Consider the following 13,417-nt stretch of genomic DNA (forward strand, 5'->3'; position numbering starts at 1 on the left):
CTCTGTAAAATTTATAAACATATCAGGGAAAATGTCAGATTCTTTACAGCTTGCTAGCTTTTGGCATAAAGGTCTCAAAATACATGCATTTCCAACCACAGCCCGGTCTAAGGGTTTAACAAAATGCACGCGCCAGCCACACAATCATCACAATAAAGCGCTCTGACATCTCTTAACGAGGAGCTAAACGGGCTCACGACACCTTCCCGGCTGGGCCATTATACCTGGTCTGTAGATGTGAAAACTGAGCAAGAGATTTCTCAGCTTCGAGGCTCACCAGCTCATCTCCGCCAGGCCACGGCTCCGCCCAACGCCTGCCTCCACCGGCGACGCGTTTAAATTTTTATAAAGCTTCACACTTCTCTGGGCGCGTTGCTTGGGGCAGTTCAAAGACTGCAGGAGGAAATGAGGTCCTGCCCGTGGCGAAGGCTGCCCCGGCGCGGAGAGATTTCTTCCAACCGGGACACCTCGGGCAGAGACTTGCCGGATGTCTTCCGCTCCACCCCGGCGTTTTTTGAAAGTAAACTCCTACCTGCCTGTTGCGCTCTCCCGGGCGCAACCGGACTCGCCCCCCAGGCCTCTGGGGCCGGCTCAATTTTGTAAGCGAGGTGCGAACACAGGCCGGCTCTATGCCGGTTTCTGACCCAGGCAGGACCCGGCGGCTCCCGGCGCTGGCGGGTACCGGGTCGAACCCCGCGGCGGGCTGGAAGCCGCGGTGCGCGCCCGGTTCCCGGGGAGCGGAGAGCGGCCCGCCGTCCCCCTCCCCCCGCCGCAGGGCCGGTAGGGCCACCCGGTGCCCCGGGAACGTCGGCCACTCCCCGCCGGCCGGCCGGAACGCGCACCCCGGGGCGCACCCCAAAGTGCGGCCGGGGCAGCAGGCGGCGTCCGAGGCGCGGGGAGGGAGTGCCGGGGTAGTGGGGCGCAACAGCGAACGCGGGGCAGGCAGGGGCCGGGGCAAGAGAGGCGCACCTCGCAGGCTTGGGAAAGGAGTGGGATCCCGGGAGGCACGGTAGGGGTGCGGAGGCGGGGAGCGGGCTCCCGGCCCGAGGCGAGGAGGGCGGGGACCCGGGGTCCCAGTGCGGGGTAGGGGGTGCGGGGACTCCGCGGCTGGGGCGTCTCTGCGCCCGCGGTATGCACCCCGCGCCTGGCCTCCCGCGGGACTCACCTCTGCGCCGGCCGTGCGGGCTCCGCGGCCCGCGCTCTCGGCTCACAGCGGTCCGGGCTCTGCGGCCTGCGCTGGGCTCCCTTAGAGGCAGAGCCCCGCCGCCGCCGCCGCTGCACTGCCGCTTTCCGCTTCCTGTCCCGGCGCCGCCCCGCAGCCCGAGCCCAGCCCTGCGAGCCCGGCGCGGCCGCGAGCCAAGAGCAGCGAGCGCGGCCGGCCCCGCCGCGGGCCCAGCCCACCTGCAGCGGAGGGCGGGGCCGGCCGGCGTCTCCCCGCCCCCGCCCCCGCCCCCGCCCCCCACCCCTGTCTCCCCACAGCCGCGGCGCGCTCACAGACACACGCTCGTGCACACATGCACACACAGACCCCGGGACTCACCACACACACATTCAGACATAGTTAACACATGGCCCGGGATCGACCCCACCCTGCACCCCAGCATACTTGCACCCTCAAACGCGTGTACACACACACACACACACACACACACACAATCATGCACATAATCCAAGCCTGTTTGCCTTCACCGGAGACCTACATACGTTCATACAGCCCAGGGACCAGACCCCCCATCCACACACACATATACACACACATTCCTAGAACTGAACTACAAATATCCATATACACCCACACCGCAACCAATGTACATTATGCACACTTAAACTCACACACAGCCCGGGAAATGACCCCACAAATAATCACACACACCCAGACCCCCAGAGCCACCCCTCCCCCTTGTCCTCCTCTAACAGAGCAATCACTGCGGCCACCCCCACCACCACCTCGTTTTTCTGGAAACTGCTGGAAGAACACACCTCTGCAGGCAGTCAGGCAACCCCAGGTTTCGGTCCTGATTTAACAGGGTGGGCTTCCATCTCTGAGTCTCTGTTTCCCTGTCCAAAAAGTGACGGGCTAAGAATGGCAACCTTGCAGGCTCCAGGTGAAGAGTATGGGCAGTGGCTGGTGCCCAGTAAGCAAGCACTGAACAGTTGTCAACTGTTTCTATGAATGTTTGCCTTCTTCTTACTTAGTTGTCTTGTGTGGGTAGCGCTAGGGATCCCTGCGGAAAGTCTGGAATCTGGCTGGAACCCAAAGCTGCTTACATGATGAGCTCTCTTGTAGAGGCATGCCTAACCAAGTACTGTGGGCAGTTGGTGTGGGGAAACACACACCCACCCTGAGCTAGCCTTAGTTGGGGAACTTGAGCTCCCAAAGCTGTCACTGGCCCCTCACCATCGCTCTCCCCCATCCCTGTAGTCCCCATGGTCTCTCCTATATGTTGCAATTCTTCAGAGGACATCACATGTTCAATGTGCCAACCTTGACCCCCACCCCCAGCCTGCCACCAGCTTCCTCTGCTCACCCTTGGCAGTTCAGGACATCTGCCCACCCCTCATCAATCCGTCACCTGTCTCCAGGGGGCAGGGGCTGCTGACTTGAGCAACCAGCTTCCGAAGGGTAAATCCAGTGATCCAGCCACCATGCTCAGATGCAGAAATACAGAGCTTTATTTTTTAAAACGTGTCTTTCATCTTTAAAATGCAGACCCTTCAAGGTTACAACAGGCCAGGGATTTCCGTTCCTAGTTATGAGGCTCCTGAATAGTCCCCGTGAAATACACAGATCCTCACTAAATCTTGATGGGAACTGACTCGAATTCACTGTAGCTTATGAAATCTAGACACCTCACCATGTGCTTTTGTGGGAAAGGGGAACAGTGCAAAATAAACTCTATTTTAAGACAATAAATTCACATTTAAATGCCATCTACTCTGTATTTCAATTTGATAATTTCAAGTATACAAGTGTAAAAGGTAAGAGCTGGAAAACTTTTCCGAAGCTGAAGGATGGTCTGTATAACCTGGAGGCCTGCCCTGACTCCCATTTTCTACCAGCAAGTGGGTCAGGCTTATTTCGTGCTTGCCTAAAATTGAGTTCTCCAGCTTAACCTGAATTAGTAATGAAGGTAAAATTGTGGGTTCCATCTGCCACTCCATTGTTTCACTTCTCCATTTGTTCCAGACTAAACTAGGAAAGTGTGGTTCTGCGCTGGGTGCTCTCTCCAGCATGACAATATATGTTTCACAAATTAATGTGTATATTTCTCCCTTCCTGCCCATTCTCATGGGTAGAATTCTAGTTACTAAAATTCTCCCGGGTCTGCCAACATCCAGCTCAAATGCCATCTCCTCCCAAAGCCTTCCCTAGTTCTCACAAGCTGAAAACATTCCTCTCCCCTATTTGAATTCACATAGCATTCTGGGTTTCCATACTCACCTTCTTACCTTGTATTGGTTATTCCACTGTCCAATAATGTGTAAATACCACATCTTATTTTTCTTTTTTCCAGCAGAGATCTTTCCACGTAGTCGTTGCTTTAAAACAAAACAAAACAACAACAAAAAAAAAACACACACACACAAAAAAAACCCTAGCAAATGAATGCAGGACTATAAAATACAATTTGCCTTTGGGAAGTTAATAATCTAATCAGGGAACAATCTAATTGAAAAGTTTTGACAGATGCACATAAAGAGAGTTAACAACAGAAGAAAATATATAAAATGCTAAATGCACTAAAGGCACACTTTTTAAGAAGTCACTTACCCAGCCTTGAGAATTCTGAATACACCTGAAAAACAGCATTTGGGCCTCTGATCAACAAAATAGACGGTACAAAATCCACTCTTTGAAGTGGACAGACTTTATAAGTAGGAGAATCTCTCACACCCTCACATTAGATATTGTTTACACTTTGTTTACAAACCTTTCTAATAGGCTTCATCATCTGATTTCTAATCCCACTGTCAATTAGACACTTAACAACGGAGAGCAGGAGGTGACCTCAGGAGACCCCAGGGTCTGCAAAGGGAAGCTTGTTTAACTCCTAAATGCCAGTTACCTCTCTTGGCACACTGTCACATCACAGAATAATAGCGATGAGCCTGAGTTATAAAGACTAGATGGATATTCTGTATACAGTAGTCTAAGAAGACAGGAAAAATTGAAAAAAATATTGGAAGGATTTCCATCCAAAATGTTTGAAATGTTATAAAGTGCTGATTCTTTATTTTATTTATTTATTTTTTTATTTGACAGACAGATCACAAGTAGGCAGAGAGGCAGGCAGAGAGAGACCCGGAGGAGGCAGGCTCCCTGCTGAGCAGAGAGCCTGATGCGGGACAGAGAGCCTGACCCAGGACCCTGAGATCATGACCTGAGCGGAAGGCAGAGGCATTAACCACTGAGCCACCCAGGCGCCCTAAAGTGCTGATTCTTTAAAAGGAAATGTTCTGTGAAGGCCACGTATGGAAAAGCCACGTATTATTTTGGTTAACAATGCCAGTGACGGGATGCTAAAATATGGGTTATTAGTGTCTAAGGAGAGAGTCACAGGGGACTGGATGGCAGTCACGGTCAACTTGTTCTTACCTTGAGGAAAGAAAGAAATAGCATGAGCAGAGGGGGATGACAAGGCTGGAACAGGGATTGGCTATCTCAAGTGCTTAATAAATACGAGTTGAATAAATGGGTAAATAGTATTTCTGTTTGGAGTATGGCTAGGGGTGTGGGGAGAAGAGTATCTGAGATATGGTCAAGGGCAGTGGCAGAGCAGTTGGGTTCAAGATAAGCACTCATACTGAGACACAGAGCCTTCAGAACTGAGTGGCCAGATTAGAAGGTAGAGAATCTTGAGTCCAACTCTAGTGTTTGAACTTTTTTAAACAGGCTAACAACATGATAAAGTGTTCATTCACCCATCCATTCATTCAAAAGCATACACTGGGTGCCTACTACAAGCCAGTCTGTAGTAGTCTGTCTGAGCTGCTAGGGATACACAGGTAACACAACAAAAATTTCCCGAGTACTTACTATGTGCCAGTCCCTGTTCTAGGCAGACAAAAGCTTCTGCCCTCATAAAGTGTATATTCTAGAGGGGAGAGAGAGATGGACAAATGAGGACCATGTGTATCGGGGTCAGAGGGTACAAGCACTAAGGAGAAAACAAAGCAGGAGAGGAGATGGGGGGGTGAGTGTGTGCCCCTCACTCTCCTGTAGGAGCTCAGGCTGCTGGATTAGGCTGCTATGTACAGCCTTGTAGCCAATATGAGAGCCCTGTGATGGACCCAGGCATGGGATGGGAACTGCGGGTGCAGAGAAAGAAGGCCAGCTCGGCTTGCAGAAGCAGCAGGGCTTCCCCTGGCCGTGACCCTGGGAGCTGAAGTTGGAGGATGAGTATTTGGCCGATAAAGAGGGAGGAAACATTCTGGGCAAAGGCACAGAAGTGTGGCAGAGCATGTCCAGGAGGCCGTATCAGATGGCGGTGTGCAGCCCTGACGGACTGGTGGAGAGCGGGGCAAGGAGGACGCAGCATGGGACTGCAGATCTGGAGGCCTGAGGCACGTCCGTGCCGGTGGTGTCAGGGGGCAAGGACAGGAAGGCCGAGATGTGGAAACGGCATGCACCATCCAGCAGTGTGGCAAGGGGGGTGGGCATAAGGGAAGGAGCAGGGCTGGGGTGGGCAGGAGAGGGGTGGACACAGCCTGGAAGAGGGGGCGGACACCACGGTTCTGAAGGCTTTATGTGGTGAGCAGGAAGATTGGGCTTTATCTGGTAGGCAATCTGGAGTAGGATGAACCGGTCTGAGGCGTGCAGGGTAATTTGCGGAAGGAGTGAAGGCAGGAGGACCCAATGAGGGGTGGTGAGACACAGGGAATCCGAATGACAGATGCCACCATCCTGGGCAGGTGGGGAGCCAGGAGGAAGAAGTTCAAAGAGGGAAGGGAAGGTCCGTTTTAGGCATGTTGAATGTCAGTACCGTCAGGGTGTATAGGGGTAAATGATAACAGAACTTGCTATTTTACAGGTCTTATTTATTCCTCACCATGTGGGTATTATATCGTCTGCGTTTTACAGAGAAGACGACTCAGGCATAGAAAAGTGGAATATGTTACAGGAGGTCCCACAGCAGCTGAGAAGGGAGGCCAGGCTCTGAACCCAGACTGGCTGACCACAGATGCCCCCTTTAATCCGTGAGCTCTCCGGCTTTCTGGCAGTGTGGTTTTAGTACAGGGAGGATACTGGCTGCAGAAAGGTTTTGGAGATTTGTTGACAATGCTGTAGATAAAGGAGCAAGAAGTGGGTAGAGAAACGCAGACTGAGAGACAGAGAGATAAGACAGGGACCGGCAGAGGTGAGCAGGTAGGTGACACGGTCGCGCCGTTTCGACAGAGGAAGCCCTCAGGCTTGTTTATAGGAGAAGAAATCTTAGATTTCGAAATTTCAGAAAGAAAGACTAACCAGGGAGACAGCTGGAAGGACAAGTCTTGCGCAGGAGAAGCAGAGGTGAGTGCACAGGTGGGCATCAGAGGTCAAGGGCATCTGAGTATTCCCCATGAGGTAAGAGGCAGGAAGCTCCAACAGAAACTGGGAAGCTGGGAGATAAGTCAGGCCAGGGAGGGTAGGCATATGGAAGGCTTCCCAGGGGCCTTTGAGAAATGCATATTCCCCAGGTTTTCAAATAATGTGAATGGACTCACATACCCCAAAGGCCTTCGGGGGACCCAGACGTAGTGAGCGCTCTCTAAAGTCTCTTCTGTGTCTGAGATCTGTCATCTTTAAGGAGTTGAGTGTATGGTGAGGGAAGGACGTGCAGGGGTAACTTGAAAAAGCCACTGGCAGTGAAAAAGCAGACGTGCTCCGTGTGAAGCCACGGGGCCCACGGGAGCCTAACCAAGCAGTCATGGCCACAGACCAAGTGCACTCCTGGCTCCGCAAGTGAGGCTGGGCTCCCGTGCCCACGCCGCTGCTCAGCAGGTCCGGGCAGGCAGCCCACTCCCAGGCCCTGCAGCTATCATTACCTTGGGGGCTGGGAGGGAGCGAAATGTCAGGTAGGGCTCAGATCTCAGCAGCAGGATCCTCCAGCCCGCAGTCAACCCCTACAGCTTTGGTGGCCCTGTTATCAGTGGAAGGAGGGCGCCAGGGGCAAAGAGCCTGATGGAGACACCAGTCTGCGCACATGGCCTTGGCACTTCTACGAGTTCCCAGGGCCATTCCACTTGCCTGGGCAGTGCAGGGGATCACACGCAGGGCCCACGGTGGGCAGGGCTGAACTGGCTAATAATACCTTCTGGGGCCTGGAAGTTTTCTTCGTCGGTGTTGTTTTTAATCTACGGAGTCATCATCAGTAATTCATTACCTATTTATGAGAAACACGAATAACACCCTGCATACCGCGTTAAGCTAATTACTTGGATGAACACCAGGTGCCATTACTTCCTGAGGGCGAAGCAGCCTCCGGCAATGCAGGCTTAGGCTCAGACCCCTATGGGCTGAGCAGCAGCCACAGGCATGGACAGAAGGCCGCAGCTTCTGGCCCCCACACAGAGCCACCTCCCCCTGTGTCGTCAAGGGTCTTCCTGGGTGCTGCAGAGGGGAGGGGCGAGTTTGGGCAGGGTAGGACACCGCCATTAATCCACCATAGTGACCCAGTCACTATGACTGGGTCACTATGGTGGATTAATGGCTTTTATGGAATACTCCATAAAAGTATTCATCTTGACTTTTTATTTTCTGCAAGTTTCTCTGGAAACTTTGCTGATTTGTGAACAATATAAATGACCAGAGAGAAGAAATTATTTGTTGGTTTTTAAAAATTATTTAGCAAGCCTTATAATTGTCATTTTTTTATCTCTTATCTCATTTAGTGGTATTTTCCTGGTAATACTATAATGTGGCTACTTTACAAAAGCTCAGGCAGGTAAAGGGACATCCCCAAGCTCACGAGCCGGAGCCTAAACCCAGGCCTTCTGGCTCCCAGTCAGGAATTTCTCACTGGGCTGGTCATAGATCGCTAAGACAGATTTCTTTTTCTTGTTTCTTGATTCCCTCTCCCCTTCTCTAATGATTACTACCCTCCCCATCCTCCACTACTTTCTTTTTCTCTACCTTTCCTAAAAAAAAAAAAAAATTCCATTGCGGTGATCTTTGTGTTTCTTTCCTGCCTTGGTGAGAAACTGAAAGACAAATAAATCATAAATTCCAAGATACAATGAAATTCCTTCTTTTAATTGCAAAAGACCTGAAGTTCTGAAGTCTAATTATTTTTACATTTTCAGGTCAACAATAACATTTTTGAGGGTGTGTGGGTGGCTCAGTGGATTAAGCCTCTGCCTTTGTCTCAGGTTATGATCTCAGGATCCTGGGATGGAGCCTGCATCCAGCTCTCTGCTCAGCAGGGAGCCTGCCAGGGAGCCTGCTTCCCCTTCTCTCTCTGCCTGCCTCTCTGCCTACTTGTGATCTCTCTGTCAAATAAATAAATACAATCTTAAAAAAAATAATAACATTTTCGGCACGTGAATGTCCGGTTGTTCCAGCACCATTCGTGGAAAAGTCCATCTTGCTCCACTGCGTTGCTCTTGTGTTTTGGCAGATACGGTTGACTCTATTGACATGAGTCTGTTTCTGTCTCGCTAGTCCTTTCCATGGATTTACTCTTCCCCAGCCCTGTCGGCGTCTTCCTGGAATCAGTGTAGAATTCTGGACCCAAGATGTTTCTTTCTGTCCCTGGGGATAGAGGGTTTTTCCTTCTACTCTTCTTCCCACAACAACGGTTCTTTGCCTGTCTCCTGGGAGAGGCTTTTCTACCTTCTCCCAGGAGCCATGGATCTAGAAAGTTCACTATCCTTCCCTCAGTGGCTTAGTGCTTTTGCTTCAGAGGAGAAAAGGAGCCAGGGAAGCAAGCGGGGCTTTGTGCCTGTCCCCCTCAGCCTTCTGCTACCTTCTTGCCTCCTGAGTTAGAGAGGAGACTCCACCAGTCTCCTTCCCTGCCCTCAGTCTTTCTTGGGAGCGCCCAATGGGGGGGTCATGAAGAACTCGCAACAGAACTGGCTCTGCTGGTGTCTAGGGCTCCCAGCTGTTCTAAACTGATATGCTGACCCTTCCTTGGCCTCCAAGAATTTGTTAACATTTTAGCTTACTTCTTACTCCTTTGTTTGGCAGCCACATCTGTCTCCCACACTCTGCCAGAGGAGAGCCGCTGTGTGTCCCATTTTGCCTTCTGTTCCTCTGTGGAATTTGGTTTACTGGCGGCCTTGTGAAGTCAGACTTCTCATGGGCTCCATAAAAAATTATAATTCTGGGGGCACCTGGGTGGTTCAGTGGGTTAAAGTCTCTGCCTTCGGCTCGGGTCATGATCCCAGGGTCCTGGGATCGAGCCCCACATTGGGCTCTCTGCTCAACAGGGAGGCTGCTTCCCTTCCCCTCTCTCTGCCTGCCTCTCTGTCTACTTGTGATCTCTGTCTGTCAAATAAATAAATAAAATCTTTTAAAAAAATTATAATTCTGTAGCTTATCCAGCTTTTCATCATCATTAGGGTGGGAACAACATTCTTTCCAGCTTTCTTCATCCTGAGTGGAAGCCTCATTGTCTTATCGTCAGATTCACTCTTTTTCTCAAGAGCCAGAAGAGGAGAGTCCCCCATGTTACACATGGGAAGCTGGGCTTTTAGAGAGATCCTGCTCTCCATTGGTAGGTGATGGCGCTGGGACTTCTCCACTACCAGAAGTGTTTGAGGGCTTCATTGGGATGGGGCAGGCAGAAAGCCTGAGGGTCCTGGCAGATGAGAGTGCATGGGGAATTGAGGCTGTCCATGGGGTGAGGGCCATAGTACTCATGCCTCCGTCAGAGGCAAGAATCCAGCGATCAACCAAGAACAAAAAGCCTGACCAGGTGGCTTTCTGAAAACTCACTTGCCAAGAACTGCCCCACCCAGGGTGAAGGGGCATTGAGATGGTGTGATGAGAGCATCTCCATTGCATTCAGGGGCCAGGCCAATGTCTTGCCCTGTGCCCTCTACTGTCTGTCCCACTGACCTTCATAGCTATGCTCTCCCGGCACACCCAGCCTGCCCCCTCCCCCCACCATGGACCATGCAGACATACTCATCTACTCGCCATTTCTCAAGCATGCCACTCCTTTTCCTGACGTTATGGACCTCTTCAAGGTATCCTCTAACTTGCAATGCCTTTCCTCTCCCCCAGAGCTCCTCTCTCCACCTGAGGTTCTGCCAGTCCAGAGCTGAGGATGGGGGAAAGATATGGGTTGGTGTTGCATATGGGAAATGAAAGAAAGGCTGTGAGTCAGAACTGCAGGAGGAGAGCACTCCGGCAAAGGTGGGAGACAACTCCGGGGATACTCAAAAGGGAGGAGAGACTGGCAAAAATTAAATTGCTAATTTTATTATAATTTCCAAACAGCTCTGGAGATATGCCTCATCTTTGAGTGCTGATGTTTTGCTCAGATGCAGGTGTCCAGCTACAAATGAGACAGAATTAGCCCAGCAGGGTAACAATGACAGCTCATATTGGGAATCTTCTTCCAGGTGGGCTGTGTTGGGGGGACTGGGTGAGGCTCTCTGGGGTGCAGACTGAGTGAGCTGAGAGGCAGGGCTGAGGCACCTTCATGAATGCCTTGAGGGCTTGGGGAAGGTCTAATGCCAGAGTGTATGGAGTCCCACCTTCAGCGATTCAATACTGTTCCCTTTTCTCCAACCCATGTCTTTAAAATGCTAATTTTTCTAAGGATGATAAGTTTCATTCTTTTGGTTCAATCTTTTGTTAGTTGCAAAGGCTTTGAATCCATGAGAACTGAGTTCAAATTCTGACTCTACCAATTGCCAAAAATGAGCACTGTCAATCTTTTGTTTTTAGTTCTTAACTCTCTGAATGTCCATTTCCTCATGGGTAAAAGGAGGATAATGATACCCACCTTCCAGGTCTATCATGAGGATGAAATGAGATAATGTGCATCTTGCCACAAGAATTGTCCGTTTGTCCATTCACCAAATACTTACTGACCAAGTACCACTCTACATTTAGCAGCAAACAAATTCCCCACCATCATGAAGGTCATGTTCTAGAGCAGGTTAATAAAAAAATAACTAAATAAGGAAGTATAAAGTAGGTCAGATTGTAAGTACTTTGGGGAGCAATAAAATAAGAAGATAGGGATCCTGGGGGAAAGGCCACTATTACAATTTTCTGTAGGGTAGTTGGAAGGCCTCTTTCATGAGGTGAAATTTGGTCAGAGCCTAAAGGAAGTGAGGGAATGAATTTCCAAGATCTCGGGCGGGGGGAGAGTAAACAGAGGTCTGGAGACCCCAGCTTGCTGGGCAAGTGAGGGGGAGTATAGGGAGCCCCGGGTGGCTGCAGCAGCGTGAGGAAGCAGGGAGCCATGGGAGAAGTGGGACCAAGAGGCATCATGTCATACAAGACTCCTGGGCCGTGAACACTACGGCTTTATCAGATGGGAGCCATGATGGCCTGTAAGAGGGCAGAGCCATGGGCTCCTGGGTCCTGCTTAGAGTGTAGACTGCAGGGAGACTGTTTAGAATGCCATTGCAATACAAGGAAATGATGGCTGATCTAACTGTGCAGGCAGTGACAAGTGAGGTTCTGGATAGAAAGTGAATGTGCTGGAGATAGCAATGGACAGGGAGAGGTAGGGCAGTGTTTGGAGAGGGTTCTTCCCACACCTGCCCCCATCTAACTATGGCTGTAGGAGGGTTTAGAGAAGGTTCTGGAAATGAGCGTGGGCTCTGATAACTCCTATGTAGGCTCCAGTAGGTGTGCTTCTACAGGCAATTCCCCAACTTCGATCCCATTTCTTTGTCCATGGAGGAGAAGCTGGACCAGATGATCTAAGGTCTGACATACTGAGGTTCTGTGGCTATCCCATGAACATGCAGATACACTTAGAAGACGAGGTAACACAACCAACTATTAATACTTTGTGTGGGTCCATCTAGCAGTTGTCTACTTGGGGAAGCGAGGGAAGATAGGATGCTTAGAACCCAAGGCAGGTGGTGTTACAGCCAGTAAGGGCAGGACTGGGGGCCCACCTGAAGGGACATGACATTTTATTCCTTAGCAAAAGGGGGGCAAAAAATGGGCTTCCCAGCATTGCCTGGAGCTTCTCCGAGTCAGCTGCCCACACTCGCTCACCAGCAGCCTGACCAGCCCAGCAGCTGAGTGACCTTTTCATTTGCAGCTTGAACCTGAAAGCGTCTTCCGAAGAGAAGTGACTGCCTTTCCGAAAGGGGGCTGTCTCCCTGCCCGGAAGTGCCTCCCACTGTAGCTGCACAATGCAGTATGGTCTTCCGGTTCTGTGATTAATTGACAGAAGTAGTTCTTCGGCCTGAAGGGCACCAGTCTGTGATTAATGGCCTCTCAGAGAATGTCCTGATTAGGTGGAAGCTTCGCTTAGCCAAGAGAGAAATTTAACAGTGCCATTAGCATTTCAAGCTGTTAAAACGGGGTGGGGGACATCTGTGGAATAAATTATCATTAAATAAGAAATTAAAGAAGTCAAATTCAGCAAGAATATAAGTCCAGCCATGGAATAGGGCACGCTGAGATTTCAGTAAACTGGCTGCATACTAACCCCCAGTGAGGAACTCATTGCAAAGGTTATGCTGGTAAGAGGTGATGCCCACAAGCAGAGGGTAAAGAGAGCCCTCACTACAAGGTCATTCACAATAGGGAATAGGATACCACCTCCATTGATCCAAGGAAGGCATAGACAATGAAAGAGGGCATGGTTCTCAAACTCTGCCGTGCATAGGGTCATCTTTCAAACAGGCAGACTGCTGTGTCTATCCCCAGAGATCCAGTATATCTGGGGTGTGGCCTGGGGTTTGACATTCTAACAAGCACCTGATTTTGAGTGATCACAGGCCACCCTTGAAAAAACACTGATAGAGGAGGGGAGGGACCAAGGGATCAAGGGACCAAGGAGGCTGGGGAGTAGATGGGGTGTTTTGCTGACTATGGACACTGAAGCTTGGAGCTGTATAAAGATCACCAAGGCAGCAGCAAGGTAAGGCTGCTAATTGAGCCTGTGCAGGCTCACCCCTGGTGGCCAAGTATTGGGTCCATCCTCGGAAAGGCAGGCAGGGGAGTTGAGAAACTAGGAAGAAGTGAAGGCAGGAGGAGGGTATCTGTGACTCCACCTGGATAAACAAGGAAGGGAGAAGTGGACAATTGCTAAGCTATATAACATGCCAACATAATTTACAGAGAGAGAGAGAGTGTATGGCTAATTCTGAAACGAAAGGGCTTTGTTTCCAGAAGACTCAATTACTAGAATGTTGCTACTGTGCTGGCACTCCCCTGGCTGAATGTGAAAGAAGGTTTTGAAACAAGAGTCAAGTCTTACGAAGAAGAAAGCTTGTTGTGGAAGCTTGTAGTTTT

The 13,417-nt window shown here is 50.6% G+C and overlaps 1 protein-coding gene across 3 annotated transcripts in view; it reads right to left on the reverse strand.

Annotated features, from left to right (window-relative positions):
* VANGL1 (VANGL planar cell polarity protein 1) overlaps positions 1-1,280 on the reverse strand; it is a 46,209-nt gene extending 44,929 nt beyond the window's left edge. Inside the window, exons 1-2 of one of the 3 annotated variants that reach the window (XM_032881361.1) lie at positions 1,166-1,280; positions 225-393 (exon numbers count right to left, since the gene is read on the reverse strand). The gene's annotated coding sequence lies outside the window, so the exon portion shown is untranslated. Of the gene's footprint in view, positions 1-224; positions 682-1,165 lie in introns of those variants that run through there. The other 2 variants (XM_032881359.1, XM_032881360.1) reach the window with 2 other exon arrangements.
* Between the last annotated feature and the right edge of the window lie 12,137 nt (positions 1,281-13,417).

Source organism: Lontra canadensis, unplaced genomic scaffold, assembly GCF_010015895.1.
Source record: "Lontra canadensis isolate GAN:19392208 unplaced genomic scaffold, GSC_riverotter_1.0 scaffold75, whole genome shotgun sequence".
NCBI lineage: Eukaryota > Metazoa > Chordata > Mammalia > Carnivora > Mustelidae > Lontra > Lontra canadensis.